Source organism: Durio zibethinus, chromosome 4 (genome assembly GCF_047325235.1).
Source record: "Durio zibethinus cultivar Kanyao isolate XHJ-2024 chromosome 4, ASM4732523v1, whole genome shotgun sequence".
Lineage (NCBI taxonomy): Eukaryota > Viridiplantae > Streptophyta > Magnoliopsida > Malvales > Malvaceae > Durio > Durio zibethinus.
Window position 1 is genome coordinate 10,436,521 of NC_143165.1, and position 15,339 is coordinate 10,451,859.

A 15,339-nucleotide genomic window follows, 5' to 3' on the forward strand; every position below is an offset into this window, starting at 1 on the left:
TTTTATAAAAAAAAAACGTTTTAAGAAAAAGTTGAAAGTATCAATTTTTCTTGTACAAAAGCAATAAGTGTTTTTTTTTTTAGGAAAGAGAAGGATTTATATCTAAAATTGAGGTCTTTATTTTTTTCTTTTCTTGAGAAATATAAATGTTAAACAATCCAACGATGGAGCTTCTGCAAGTGAAACAGTAATTTTCTTGCATACTCTTGAGGTGAGAAAAATTTTTCAATTTTCTGCTAAAAGTATTAGAGTCAATTGAGAATAATTTTCAATAATTAATTACTTGGTAAATTTTTAAAGCTTATTAAATAACACAAAATTAAGCTAGTATCATCTTTCGATGGGCGTTGTGAGGGTATTATAACCTTTCTCACACATAACCGTACTCTCGAACCTTATTTTGATTAGTAGACCTGAATCTATTTTTTTATGGACCCTTAAGCTTAAGTGTTCCTTAAAAGAATAGATTCTTTAGGTGACTAATCGCACCTAGACAAAAAAGATTAGTGACGATTCCTTAAGTCAATGTCTTACGATAGATCCCCGGATCTATATGTTATGACATAAATAATTAAGAAAAGATTAAGTATAAGAAAATATTATTTTAACATAAAACCAAAGAATAAATATAAAAATTTAAATTAATTATTGTTCTTGTAAATATTTATGCCATGACTAAAAAATATTTTAAAGACTAAAAGAATGAAAGACAACGTTGAAAATTAATATTTGAAAATAAATAATCTTCAAAAAAAATTATTAACACAAACATGTGAGAGAAATAATAAAATGCATATCATTTGTAGTAAAATGAGTTAAAATTATTGTAACATTTTAATAAAGAATTATGAAAATTTTAAGTATAATCACAGTAAAAGAGAATCCAAAGAAATTAAATAAAAAAGAATCGAAAAAAAATTGCGTGATATTCTACTCTTAAGTTATTTCGAAAGGAATTTAAAAATTAATGCTACACTGTTTAATATTTAAAATTGAGGATGGCATTTGTTAAAGCTAAGATCAAATCAACGTGGAAATGTGGATTTCAGGATAAGGGAATATATCGTGGGAGAGTGTCGGTGGTCGTTGACGTAGACCAAAAGACATGCCCCCTGCTTCCTTCGTAATTGGTTGCTGTCTCTCACACGTCTCTTTATGGATGTAAATGATTACGATACGAGGTGGATAAATTTGTTTTTTATTTTTAAAAAATTTTTATATTATATTAATATTTATATATATTTAATGAATATTTTAAATTTATTTTATTTTTTTAAATATTTAATAGGTATAAGTAATTTTTATATTTATATTATTTAATAAAAAAATTTACTAATAATATATAAATATATATATATATATAAAATATAAGTACGAAGCAAATATTATATTACTTGTTTTCACATTCTTGTTTAATAAAAATTTAAAAATTATAACTATTCATATTCATATAATATAATATTTATTATTATTTTTATTAAGATAAAAAAAATTAAATTCTTTATTAAATATAGATAAAATTAATATTCCTATATCTCTTAAAAGCGTCGTGCATTGAACCACTGTTTACACCGTGAAGGACAAGGAAAACACCTTTCTTTTTATATTTTATTTTTCTTTCTTTTTCTCTTCAATTCCCGCCGTGAAATTTCAGAAACAGTGAAAAAAAATTACACCTACAAAGAAACAACAAAACTTTAACCAAACACTTAGGGACTGTTAAAGCGCACGTGACCTGCATGTGCGGTCAATTTGTTGCTAAATTCGTATAATCATTCATACCTCTAGTATAATTTCGATAGTTGTTTCTGCATTTTCATTTTTTTCAGTCTGACCCCAAAATTGCAATTTGGAGAATTTGTTTCCTCTGTTAAAAAACTGTTCCAACAAAAAGTGGTAGAAAAAATTGTTGTTCTTGGTTTATGCATATTTGAGAGTAGTGTTGTCTCACAAGTATACAATTCTCACTCTCTAAAATAAAAAGAAAAATTAAAAAAATTAAATTCTTTGAATAAAATATTAATATTTAATTTTACACTCAATTTATAATTATTTGTAACATGAAAATTTAGCTAATAAGCAAGGTCTATCATATTCCCTCTGGTGAAAAAAAAATTCAATTTATTATTTGCGATCAACAATAATTTTTTGAAGAAAAAGATGGAAAAATGCTGAAGTAATGTATTTAAAAGTTTTCAATCTATATCAACATGACAAGTGAACACTTTTAGAAAAGGCTAGCTAGTTCACTCGATAACTTTGTAGTTTCCATTTAAGTTTGTTAAAGTAAAATGGTCTGGTAATGAATTAAGATGCTTTTGGAGGACCTTCTTTCATTGTTTTTCTTTTTTTAATTGTTCCACGAGTTAATTCTCATCGGCCAACGTTTCACACTTCTTCCATCACCATCAATATTTATTATGTATACATAACTCGTTATCTCCATTGTATATAATACGTTTTTAACATAAATGAAACAAATTATAAGTACATAATACAATTTGAGGGGATTCAATTGAAGAATACATGTACATAGATTGAGAATGTAATCCCTTGAAAACCAACAAAATAAAGTAGGTGAGAAAATTACTGCTGAAAAATAATTGGAAAAAAACAAAAATAAAGGGATCAATAGTTCAAAAGTGGATGTGATATCCCACCAGCAAAAGCTGTGATGAACAAGCTGGCAATCTTGATAACAATCAGATTTCTTGGAAAGAAAAAAAAAACATGTGAACTAAAATGTATTTCGCCCAAGACATCAGGAAAAGATGTTACTTTGGACCCTTGTCAATTTGTCTTCAACTAAAGGTTTGAATAATAATAATAATAATAATAATAATAACAATAATAATAATAGTAATAATAATAATAATAATAATAATAATAATAAAAGACTTTAAAGAAATTAAAGAAGTCTTTAATGCAACTTTCCCAGGTAGTTTCAGTTAGTTACAAAGATTTTAAGTAGAACTTTTCTATATTTGTGAATTGTTGATTTTTTTTTTGTTTCATTTGAAGCAAAGTTGACTTGTATTTCATCGGTTTTCTTTAAACACGAAAGAAAATTGAAATTAACAGAAATTTATCACTTACATTAATAAAATATTTTTATTTTATTATTTTTATTTAAAAATCAATAAATTAAAATACAATGACAATAATTTAATATTAACTCTTAATAAAATGAAAAATTAAAGAAGTTACGCCTCCCAATAAAAGGAAAAGATGTTTAGGCCCTTTACAAATTGTCTTCCGCTAAGGATTAGAATAAGAAAATTAGTAATTATAATAATAATAAAAAAAAGACTCCAAAAGAAATTAAAGAAGTCTTTGATGAAACTTCCTCTGTAGTTTCAATTGGTCACGTAAGTCTTTGATGGTTCAATTTTTTTATTCAATTGAAGTAAAGTTGTTTGATCGTGAAACTTCATATTTCCTTGTTATATTGATCTTTTTTCTTCTGTGTTGCTGCCTTACCTTACTCTTGCAACTTTCTCCTCAAACAGTTTCCATTGAAGCAATCAAGCATCGTCTTCTATCATTATCTCCACATCTTCCAGCTAGCTAAACTACCAAATCCTTTGTTTGATTTCTGCCTTATTGCTCTTCTTTTTATAACTCAAGAAAAAAATTTTGGTGCTCTTTTAATTTCCTTGATTTTCTACTTTACTTCAATAACTAAAAAAAGGGGTTTTTTTTTTTTTTTGCTTTTATTGATTTCTAATTTTCTGTTCTTTTAACAGGGAAATAGAAAAAAAAAAAACTGGTCCTTGATTTTCCTTTACAGATCCATACAGCTTTTGAAGATCCATCTCAAGTGAGGTATGCTTCAATAAACCATTTATATATAAATTTTATTCTTCATAATTTTTGCTGTGCTCAACTTCTGTCTGGTTTGCCTCGATTAGTCTTCGATTTTCACTTTTACTTGTTTACGAATTTACTTAAAATAAAAAATAATAAAATATTTATTTTAAAAATTTTAAAATAATTGCTATCTCTTAAAATACCTAAAAAGTATTATTAAACAAAAAATATGATTCTATATAAATTAATAAAATATTAACATAAAAATAATTTCAAGGAAAATATAAAAGAATTGATATTTTAAAATGAAAGAATACAAAAATATTGATGTAAACATGTGAGATCTAGAAATAATAAAATTTATTTCAATTGACATAAAATTTGTGAGAAATATTGTAAATTTTAAAAAATAAGTTATGAAAATTTTAAAAGTAATAAAAGGTAAGAATAAGGCTTTGACTTGACATAGAAGATGAAAAGGGATAAGGATAAAACTTTTTAATTTAATAGTTAAATTACAAAATAAAAAAGTGGTTACAAATTTTAATTATTGAATTAATAAGTTTTCCATTATTGATCTTTTCCATCTTTAGTTTTAACCAAGCAAAATTTAAGTGTTGGAAAATATTATTTTAACATAAATAACTAGGTTACTAATGTAAAATTTAAATTAATTATTTTTCTAATTAATAGATATATAACATCGACGGCTAAATAAATACTATCAAGGCTAAAATGATAACATAAAAAGTTAATATTTTAAAATATATTTTAAAAATTATTAACGTAAATAGTTGAGAAGAATAATAAAATTTATGTTAGTGAGTTTAAAATAAGTTAAAAGTAACGTAATATCTTAAGATAAAATTATAAAAATTTAAAATATAATAAAAGGTAAGAATAAATGTAAAAAGATATTTTTTAACATAAATGATTAAGTTATTATGTAAAATATAAATTAATTATTATTCATGTAAATAATTTTAGGCCAATGACTAAATATTACTTAAAGTAAAAAAAGACGGTGTTAAAAAATTAGTGTTTGAAAATTAAAAAAAAATATTAATGTAAACAAGTGTGAGAAATTATAAAATTAGTATAATTTAAAATGGGTTAGAAGTGTTATAACATCAAAAGACAAAGTTATAAAAATTTTAACATAAATAATTAAGAAAAAAAAAGTATAAGAAGATATTAATTTAACATAAATAATAAAGAATAAGTACAAAAATTTAAAATTAATTATTGTTCTTGTAAATATTTTAGGGCATCACTAAAAAATATTTTAAAGACTAAAAAAATAAAAGACAATGTTAAAAATTAATATTTGAAAATAAATAATCTTTAAAAAATATATATTAACACAACATGTGAGAGAAATAATAAAATACCTATCATTTGTAGTAAAATGAGTTAAAATCATTGTAACACCCTAATAAAGAATTATGAAAATTTTAAGTATAATGGAAGGTAAGAGTAAGCGGAAGAAAATATTATTTTGACATAAATAATTCAGTTGGCATTGTAAATTTAAATTAATTTTTTCCTATAAATATTTTTAGGTCATGGCTAAAAAAATATTTTAAAGGCTAAAAAGGAAAATATAACTTTAAAACTTAATATCTAAAAATAAAAAATTTCAAAAAAATTATTAGCATGAATAGGTGAGAAGAACAATTAAATTTGCTTCATTTGGCGTAAAATATGTTAGAAATGTTGTAACATACTAAGAAAGAGGTATGAAAATTTTAAATGTAATAGAAGTCAAGAATAAATGTTAAAAGGGGAGAGCAATATTAAATTCATATCAATTAATGTAAAATAAGTTATAAATATTACGTAAAACTAAGAAAAATTATGAAAATTTTAGATGTAAAGGTAAGAATAAAAGTAAATAGGTGAGATTAACAATAAAATTTGTATCAATTTGTCTAAAATGGATTAGAAGTATCTTAATGCTATAAGAAAGAGTTATGAAAATTTTAAACATAATAGAATATAAGAATAAGTGGAAGAATATATTATTTTATAGTAAATAATTAATTATCTTGACAACTTAACATTTAAATAATTATTTCTCTTATAAATATATTTATGCTAGTGGCTAAAAAATACTTTAAAGGCAGAAAAAGGAAAGTCAATTTTAAAATTTAATATTAAAAAATAAAAAATTATTAATGTAAACATGTTAAAAGAATGGTAAAATTCATATAATTTGACATAAAATGGATTGAAAATGCCTTAACATTTTAAGAAAAAAGTTATGAAAATTTTAAATGTAAAAAAAAAAAGATAAAAATAAATGTAAAAAGCTACGAGTAATAATACAATTTGGAGTAGAATAGGTTAAAAATGTTATAATACCTTAAAGAAGAGTTATGAAAATTTTAAATGTAATGTAAGGCAAGAATAAATATAAACAGGTGAGAGTAATAATGAAATTTGTATTATTGATGTAAAATTGATTAAAAGTTTCATATTGCTTTAAGAAAAAAGTTATTAAAATTCTAAATGCAATTGATGATAAGACCAAACTTAAGATGATATTATTTTAACATAAATAATTAAAGTTACATATGTAAAATTTAAATTAATTATTTTTGTAAATATTTTTAGACTAATGACTAAAAAATACTTTAAAGAATGACAAAGAATATACAATGTTAAAAAATTAATATTTGAAAATATATATTTTTTTAAATTATGTAAATAAACATGTGAGAAGAGTAATAAAATTCGCATCATTTGATATAAAATAGTTTAGAAGTGTTGTAACACTTTAAGAAAAGTTATAAAAATTTTAAATGTAATAAAATGTAAGAATAAGTGAAAGAAAATATTATTTTATTATAAATAATTAAGTTGATAACGTAAAATATAAATTAATTAATTTTTTCTATAAATATATGGTTAATGGCTAAACTACTTTAAAGACTAAAAAAGAAAAGACAATGTTAAAAATTAATATTTGAAAATAAAAAAAAAACTTTTAAAATAATTGTTAATGTAAACATGTGAGAGAAATAATAAAATTCATATAATTTTATGTAAAATGGATAAAAAGTATTGTAACATCATAAGAAAAAACTATGTAAATTTTAAACATAATGGAAGGTAAGAGTAAACATAAAAATGTGAGAGTAATAATAAAATTTGATTCAGTTAATATAAAATAGATTAGAAGTATTGTAACACCCTATTAAAAAGTTATGAAAGTTTTAAACATTATGGAATGCAAAAATACACTTAAATAGGTGAGAGTAATAATAAACTTTGTATGAATCGGTGTATAATAAGTTAGAAGTATTGTAACACTCCAAGAAGAGGCCAAAAAAATTATGAAACAAGTAAGAATAAATGTAAAAAATATTATTTTAATATAAATAATTAAGTTTTCAATGTAAAATTTAAAATTAATTATTTTTTCATAAATTTTCTAGGCCAATGGCTAAAAATACTTTAAAGGCTAAAATGTTAATGTTACAAAATTAATACAAAAAATTAAAAAATTTAAAATAACATAAGTAGAAATGTCATAACATCATAATAAATATTTATAAAAATTTTAAATGTAATGAAAAATAAAAATAAATGTAAATATTTGAGAATAATAATAAAATTCCTATCAATTAAGGTAAAAGGAGCTAGAAATATTTTTTTCAAAAAATTATTAGTGTAAATAGGTGAGAAGAATAATAAAATTCATATCTATTAGTATAAAATAATTTAGAAGTGTCATAACATTCTTAATAAGAGTTACGAAAATTTTAAATATAATAGAGGATAAAAATAAACATAAACATGTAAGAGTAATAAAATCAGTATTAATTGATATAAAATATGTTAAAAGTGTCGTAATAGATTAAGAAAGGGCTTTAAAAGTTTTAAACGTAGTAGGATATAAGAGTAGACATTAGATAATATTATTTTAACATAAATAATTAAGTTAGTAATGTAAAATTTAAATTAATTATTTTTCCTATAAATATTTTTAGGTTAATGGCTAAAAAATATTTTTAAGTCTAAAAAGTAAAATGTTAACAATTAATATTTGAAAATAAAAATAAACTTATTTAAAAAATAATAATAACATAAACAGACGAAAGAGATAATAAAATTAATATCATTTGATATAAAAGGCATTAGAAGTGTCATAACGTGAGTTATGAAAATTCTAAATATAACGAAAAGTAAGAATAAAGTAGGCAATATAAAATTTAAATTAATTGTTTTCCAATAAATAAATAAGATAAAAGGTTAAAAAAATACTTTTAAGGATAAAAAAAGTAAAAGGATTGATATTTTAATATTAAAAATATCATAAAAAGTATTAACTTAAACAGGTAAGAGGAATAATAAAGACATTAACTTAAATAATGTTGCTGTATCTTTTTTGCTTTCTTTGCTTTCAACTTTCTTTTTCATTTTTAATGATAAAAAAGTACTGTATTATTTTGTTTCATGATATATCTATTTTGATTTGCTTTTAGCTCCAAAGAAAGAAAAAAATAATTTCATGTTCTTATAATTTTATTGTTGTTGATTTTTTTACCCTTTCTTTTTAAATTTCTATTTAGGCTGGTCCTTAATTTTCCCTTCCTAATGATCTCTGGAGTTGGTGATGTAAAACGTCCACATACCTTAATTTAGAAGATCCATTCCCTGTTAGGTAAGCTTAAATAATATATATTTTTTATTTTCCATAATTTGTTATTTGCTCCAAAGTTCTTTACTTGTTTCTTCGTATTTAAATAAAAACTGCATTTATAAGGAAAAAAAATGAAATAAATGGATTTATTTAAAAATTGAGAAAATATTAGATAGATTAATGATCAAAATATATACTGCCTTTGCTCTTAACACATGTAACATATATTCTTATTATACACATGAACACTGAATAATTTCTACCATTTGCAGAATTTTCAATTTCAAAGTTGATCCAACAACAATTTGTTCTCTTCTACTTCACAATTTTCCGATCCCAAAGTAATTAAGGTACTTTGCAAACATTCACACTTACTTTTTGTCTCTCTAGTTATTAATATGCTTTCTAATAATTAAAGTTGTTTTTCAACCTCAGATCAACAAAGAATGGCTGCTGAATTTGCTGCCTCTACCGCTGCCAATGCTGTAGGAAACCTCACAGCAGAATATGCATCACCTTATGTTAGCTACTTTTTCCGATTTGGGAAAATTGCTATAGAATTCAATATTAAGCGAAAAGATCTTCAATCGAAAAAAAAATGGGATAAAACATGATATCGATGAGGCTATAAGGCAAACTGAGGTCATTGAGGAGGACGTCCAGGACTGGGTAGAAAGGGCAGGGAAAGAACTGAAAGAAACCCAGAGTTTGGAAGCTGAAATAGAACGTATGAAGTGTTTCAATTGGTGCCCAAGCTGGGGTTGGCGATATTGCTTAAGTATGAAAGTGGCAAAGAAGACGAACTCTATCAATAAACTTGTTGAGAGTTGTAACTTTCCACGGGTGGGCTACTGTCCTCCTCTCCAGGGGATAGAATTCTTCCCATTTGAGGATTTCATGCCTTCTAAATCTTCAAATTCAACTTTCAATGACATCATCAAGGCTCTAAACACTAATGGTGTGAACATGATTGGATTGTATGGAATGCCAGGGGTGGGCAAAACAACTTTGGCAAAAGAAGTAGGGAAGCATGCTAAAGAACAAAAACTCTTTGATAATGTTGTGATGGTTACAATTTCCCAAACTCCAGACATCATCAGAATTCAAGATAAAATTGCAGAATTATTAGGTTTGAATTTTAAAGCAAGGACGGAAGAAGGAAAAGCAGAAGAGTTATGGCCGAGATTGAAAGTCGTTGAGAAGATCCTCATAATTATTGATGATGTTTGGAATGCATTTAAATTGCAGACTGTAGGTATTTCATTCGGTGTAGAACATGAGGGTTGCAAAATTCTCCTGACTACGCGCTTTCAACAAGTCTGTGATAAAATGAATTGTAAAGAGAAATTTCAACTCTACATCTTATCTGAAGATGAAGCATGGGCTTTATTCAAATATAATGCGGGTCTAAAATATGTTTCTTCGACATTAAATGATGTAGCCAAGGAGGTTGCTCGTGAATGTAAGGGTTTGCCTCTTGCAATTGTATCAATCGCAAAAGCTCTAAATGGTGCAGATCTAAATGGGTGTAAGCAGCAAATCAGCGATTCAAGGACTCAAGACTTTTAGACAATGAAGATGTTTGTGAAGGTTTGTACAACCGCCTCAAGCTTAGTTATGATTATTTGAAGGGAGACAATATTCGATCATGTTTCTTGTTGTGTTCCCTTTTTCCTGAAGACTTGCATATTAGTGTTGAGTGGTTGATTATGTTCGGAATTGGTTATGGATTATTTTCTGATGTTTATTCAATTCAAGACTTCCTGACTGAAATTTGTGACACACTAAGGAAACTTCAAAAGTCTGATTTGTTATTGACAGTTAATGATCGTGTACATGCTTATCATAATGAAATCTATGTAAGCATGCATGACGTGGTTCGTGACTTTGCTCATTGGATAACATTGAGAGAGAAAAATATATTCATGGTAAAAGAGGGGTTAACGGGATGGCCTACAAGTGAAAGTTGTGGATGTTGTACAACAATCTCCTTTTGGAACAGCAATATAAACAAATTTCCCGATAAATTGGAATTTTCAGAGCTCAAAATTTTGGTTTTTGCAAGAAAGAATTTAGTGAGAATTCCGAGTGCAGTTGTTAAAGGAATGAAGGCCCTTCGAGTTTTACATCTCAAAAATGTCAGTTTTTCACTGGAAGTACTTAAATTCATAACAGATCTTCGAACTTTGTGCTTTGTAAATTGCGAGCTCGAGAACATCTCATTATTGAGAAATATGGAAACCCTTGAGATTCTTGCATTTTCTGATACTAATATTTATGAGTTACCTGAAGAATTAGTGGCATTGCATAGACTAAAATCGCTACATTTTTCTCACTTTGGAAGCAAACAGATAAATTTTCCCCCTAATTTGCTATCAAGGTAATAGTAGATGTCAATTTTTTTTTTATCATATTGCACAAAATTAAGTATTTAGTTTTATGTTATTTATTTTTCTTTTATTCACTTTATTAAGTAATTTGCTTTTAGACTATGGGAAACATATCTTTTGGTCAATCCCATTATTATGAAGCATTCGAAGCTGTAGCCCTTTCTTTTTTTTTAAGAAAAGGTGCTGAGGAATGAGGATATTTTTGTCTGAGATAATTAAAATTAATTTATGTTTACTTCTATTTTTATTATTCACTTGAAGTATTTGATAATAGTTTTTTGTATTTGTGTGTAACAAACAGGTAAACATCACTTCAAGAGCTACACGTGACTTCTGAAAACAGTGTTAATTTATCAGAGTTGAATTCATTGTCTCAATTGACTGCGCTGTCATTGAGAGTTACTACTGCTCAATTTTTTCCAGAAAACTTTGTGTTCCCTAAACTACAAAGCTACATTATAGCTGTAAATGAAGATCTTCAATTTATGCAGGGGCTAAAATTGAGAACCGTGAACATCGGACGTTTCTCAAATTCATTAAGTGCATTCAAGGAATTGTTTTAAAATGTGGAAAAGTTGAATCTGGAGGATGTCAAGGGACACAAAAATATTGTCCCAAACGTAGACCCAAAGGGCCTTAATGAATTAACTTCTCTTGAAGTTGGAGAATGCGATGATATGGAATGCTTGATGGATATAACAAGAGAGAAAGAAAAAACCACTGCATTCTCTAATTTGGTGAAATTAAGAATGGAGGACATGACTTGTTTGAAAGAGTTGTGCCGTGGGCCGCCTCCGATTAGGTTCTTACAAAAGTTAAAAGATGTGACCATTCGAGATTGTAAGCGGTTGAAAGTGGTATTTGAAATGAATGGGCTTCTTGAAAAGGAAGAAATTAATCAGACGCCACTACTCTTAAATTTAGCAAGCTTGCATCTATGCCTTTTACCAGAATTGGAGAGTATATGGAAATTACAATCAACCCATCAATATCATGCAAGCCTCCAAAGTCTAAAGGTTGGAAACATTTCAAGGTGCGGTGAATTGAAAGCCATCTTCCCGCCTTGCCTTGCTAAAAGTTTGTTGCATCTACAAGAACTCTCTATACATGACTGTAATGGATTAGAGCAAATCATTAATTTTCCCCAAGAAATGGGTGAACTTGAGGTACTTGTTCTCTCTCCATTTCTCCTTTAATGAATAATGAAAAATTACTAAACTTTATATATTGATCATATAGCTAACTTCTGTTGAAGTTTAAAAGAAATAAAGTTTAATTAAATTATATTAGTAACTAAACTAAATTTACACTCATTACATGGCTTGCAAGTTGAAAAAACTAACACTATATACCCTTATTAACACACTTAATAAAATCTTTGTATTTTTTTCTCTTTTTTATTCTTTATGTAAAAATATATTATCCAATAACTACTATTATTGCCTTTGTATGTAATGTTTTGTCCATATTTATTTGCATTTTCAATCAATGAATTCGTGTCAGGTACGACCACTCTCTAATTTAACTTCTTGGAGCTAAAGTCATCCCCAGAACTAAAGTGGATATGGAAAGGGCCCACCCATCTCTTTCTGACTCCCCTTTGCTCAAAGTTTGGTGCATCTAGAAGAAGTCGAAATAAAAGATTGCGGCTCTTTGGAACATGTAATCTTCGGAGAAGTAGAAAATGAGGTCTTCAATATGACAAAGGATAAGGGTGGACGTCCACCACAAGACATTGTGCTACAGGAATTGCAAATTTTTAGATTTAAAAATTTAGAGAAGTTGAGTAGTTTTTGTCTAGAAAATTTTTTCATGTCATTTTCTTTGAAGGAGTTTGAAAATTTGAAATTATACTTGTAGACATCTAATTTTATTTGAGTTTTTATATTAAAATTATTAATTATAATAGTAACTAATAGTAATAAAAAATATAATAATAATAATAACTATATTTTTTTAAAAAAAATTTAAACAAAAAATATAATAAAAAAAGGAAAACAAAAAGTGGTAGAAAGTAGGGCGGTTGATACTTACCACCAGCCACCCTGCAACCACCTACAGCCTCCTTTAGCTCGACCAGCCACCCTCTACACCTTACCCAACCACTCCCTATAGCTACCCCTCCAAACACCATCAGTTCTCCTTTTGAAGCTCCTTAAAAACCCCTTAGCTTATTCCCCAAAACCTTTCTCTCGAACACACCTTTGGATACCCAGCTCTCGAACACAAATGCCCAAAACCTTCTAGTCCCTACATGAACCATACCCACACTAGCAACCTAGAACCCCTCAACTCCACCACCAGACACTTTCTCTCGGATAGACTTGAACAAATGTAGAAAATCCCAATTCTCACACTCAAAAAAACAACTCCAGTTCTCACACTCAACAAACCCTCAACTACAAAATCCCTACCCATCATAAAGCACAAAAAAAAAAAACCACAGTCCTCACTGAATTGGTGAGGAACCCAGCTCCAAGCTACCTGCAAAAAAAAAAATTAGAATCAATTTTGGTTAAAAAAAAAAAGAGAAAACACCGAAGCTTCGAAGCTTGATCTATATAGATCAAGACTATTCTTAACAAAAAGGAGACCAAATCTGGGCTCAGGGGGAAAAGAAGAGTCTTATAATGTTTTTTCTAGTTTTTCAGTGCTGATGATCAACGGTCAGTGGTAACGCACGATGGCCAACGTGACCGTCGGTGATCAACTTTTGGAAGTCGGCCAACCTTCCATTTTTGGTTGAGAGGAAAAAAAAAGAGTTTTTTTTCTAAAAAAGGAGAGAAATGAGCTAAAAAAAAGAGCCTTTTAAATAGAAAGTTAAAGTCTAAAATGACATCGTTTAGGCCAAAAAGGATCTGCGCGTGGACCCAGATCTGACCTGGGATCCGCGCAACCCGACCCGTTGACCCGTTCTTTCAAAAACTACTGATCGATCTAATTGAACCAGTCTGAACCAGACCAAACCATGACCGATCGTCCAAACCGCTAACCAAACCGTCGAATTGGTCAGACCGGTCCAGACCAGCGTTGATCGGTCTGATTTAGTTTTTTTTTTTACTTTATTTTTTTAAATTTTTAAATTTTTTATATTACTATTTTTGTTATTTTATGTTTTATTTTTTGCATGATAATTTTTAAATTTGTTAGAATAATTATTTAATTGTTTTTAATAATAATAATAATGAAAACAAGTAGGATAATACTAAAAAATATTTAAAATATTAAATAATAATAATAATAATCTAAAAAATAATAAAAATTGAATAATATTTTTTATTTTCCCTGCCAAGATGTTGGAGGGAATAAAAATATACTTTTAAAAAATAATTTCGCTTATATGTTGGGAAATTATTATATAAAGATTAATTAATAAAATATGGTATAATAATAATAATAATAATAATAATAATAATAATAATAATTTAACAATAATAATAAATTTTCATAAAAGAAAAGTATACGATTTTCTATTAATTTTTGAAAATTAAAAAAATTGAACTTGCTCCAAAAGTCTGCCTAGATGTTGGAGATTTTTAGAAATGTTCATGTTTTTTAAAAGAAATTAAAAAATCTAAACCTTAAACCCTAAAATCCAAACCTTTAAATTAAAACCCTAAAATCCAAACCCCAAAACTTTCGAAACCTAAACCTAAAATTTTAAAACATTAAAAATCCAAACCCTTAAATCCAAATCCTAAAATCTAAAACCTTAAAATCCAAAATTCTAAAAACCTCAAATTCAGTATGCATTCCCGAATCATTACCAAAAAATCATTTAAACTTTAAAACCTCGACTCATACCCAAGTTAAAAACCATAAAAAAAAAAATTCTAAGGACACGTATGAAAATTTCACTTGAAGTAATTTATTCTCGAATGCCGCCTAGATGATGGGGTGTTTAAGAAACTTTATTTCATTAAGCTTTTCATACCTGTCCTTAATTCATCTTAATAATGGAATTAAAACTTTAATAAAAAGAATAATAGTAAATTAGGATCTTAAATATAAACAGTCGCACCTAAGTTCTGCCTAGATGTTAAAGAGTCAAGGTGGTCTTATTATATTTAAGAATCTATTTTTTAAAATTGCATTTTATCATTACATGGATCACTATATTATTGTTGACACTCATTTCATATTTCTCTGTCCTTAATTTTTATTTATTACTTGACAATTCCATTACTTACTTTCTCTTATAAAATATTTTACAAGACAAAAATATATATATTTTTAAAGTTGTGATGTTATAAAATAAAATAAAAATAACATTCCAAAGGAAATAATTCTTGGTATTCTGCCTAGATATTGGAGAGTCACCAATAATTATCTTTCACAAAGAGTGTTATTTTTTATTTTAAAGAATATGTGTTAAGTCTTAAGCCAAAAGAGTTATTTTAAATTCTGCTAAGATGTTGGAGAATTTTAAGATAATTCTTTAACTTAAAGATTTCTTCAATATTCCTAAAAAAAAATTTTAACCAAAATTTA

The 15,339-nt window shown here is 26.4% G+C and overlaps 1 pseudogene across 1 annotated transcript; it reads left to right on the plus strand.

Annotated features, from left to right (window-relative positions):
* The first annotated feature begins 3,375 nt into the window (after positions 1-3,375).
* LOC111288835 (putative disease resistance protein At4g27220) lies at positions 3,376-10,863 on the plus strand (annotated as a pseudogene). The gene is made up of 5 exons (XR_016341534.1): positions 3,376-3,639; positions 3,747-3,825; positions 8,388-8,479; positions 8,731-8,808; positions 8,894-10,863. The product of XR_016341534.1 is annotated as a putative disease resistance protein At4g27220 (transcript).
* The last annotated feature ends 4,476 nt before the right edge of the window (positions 10,864-15,339 follow it).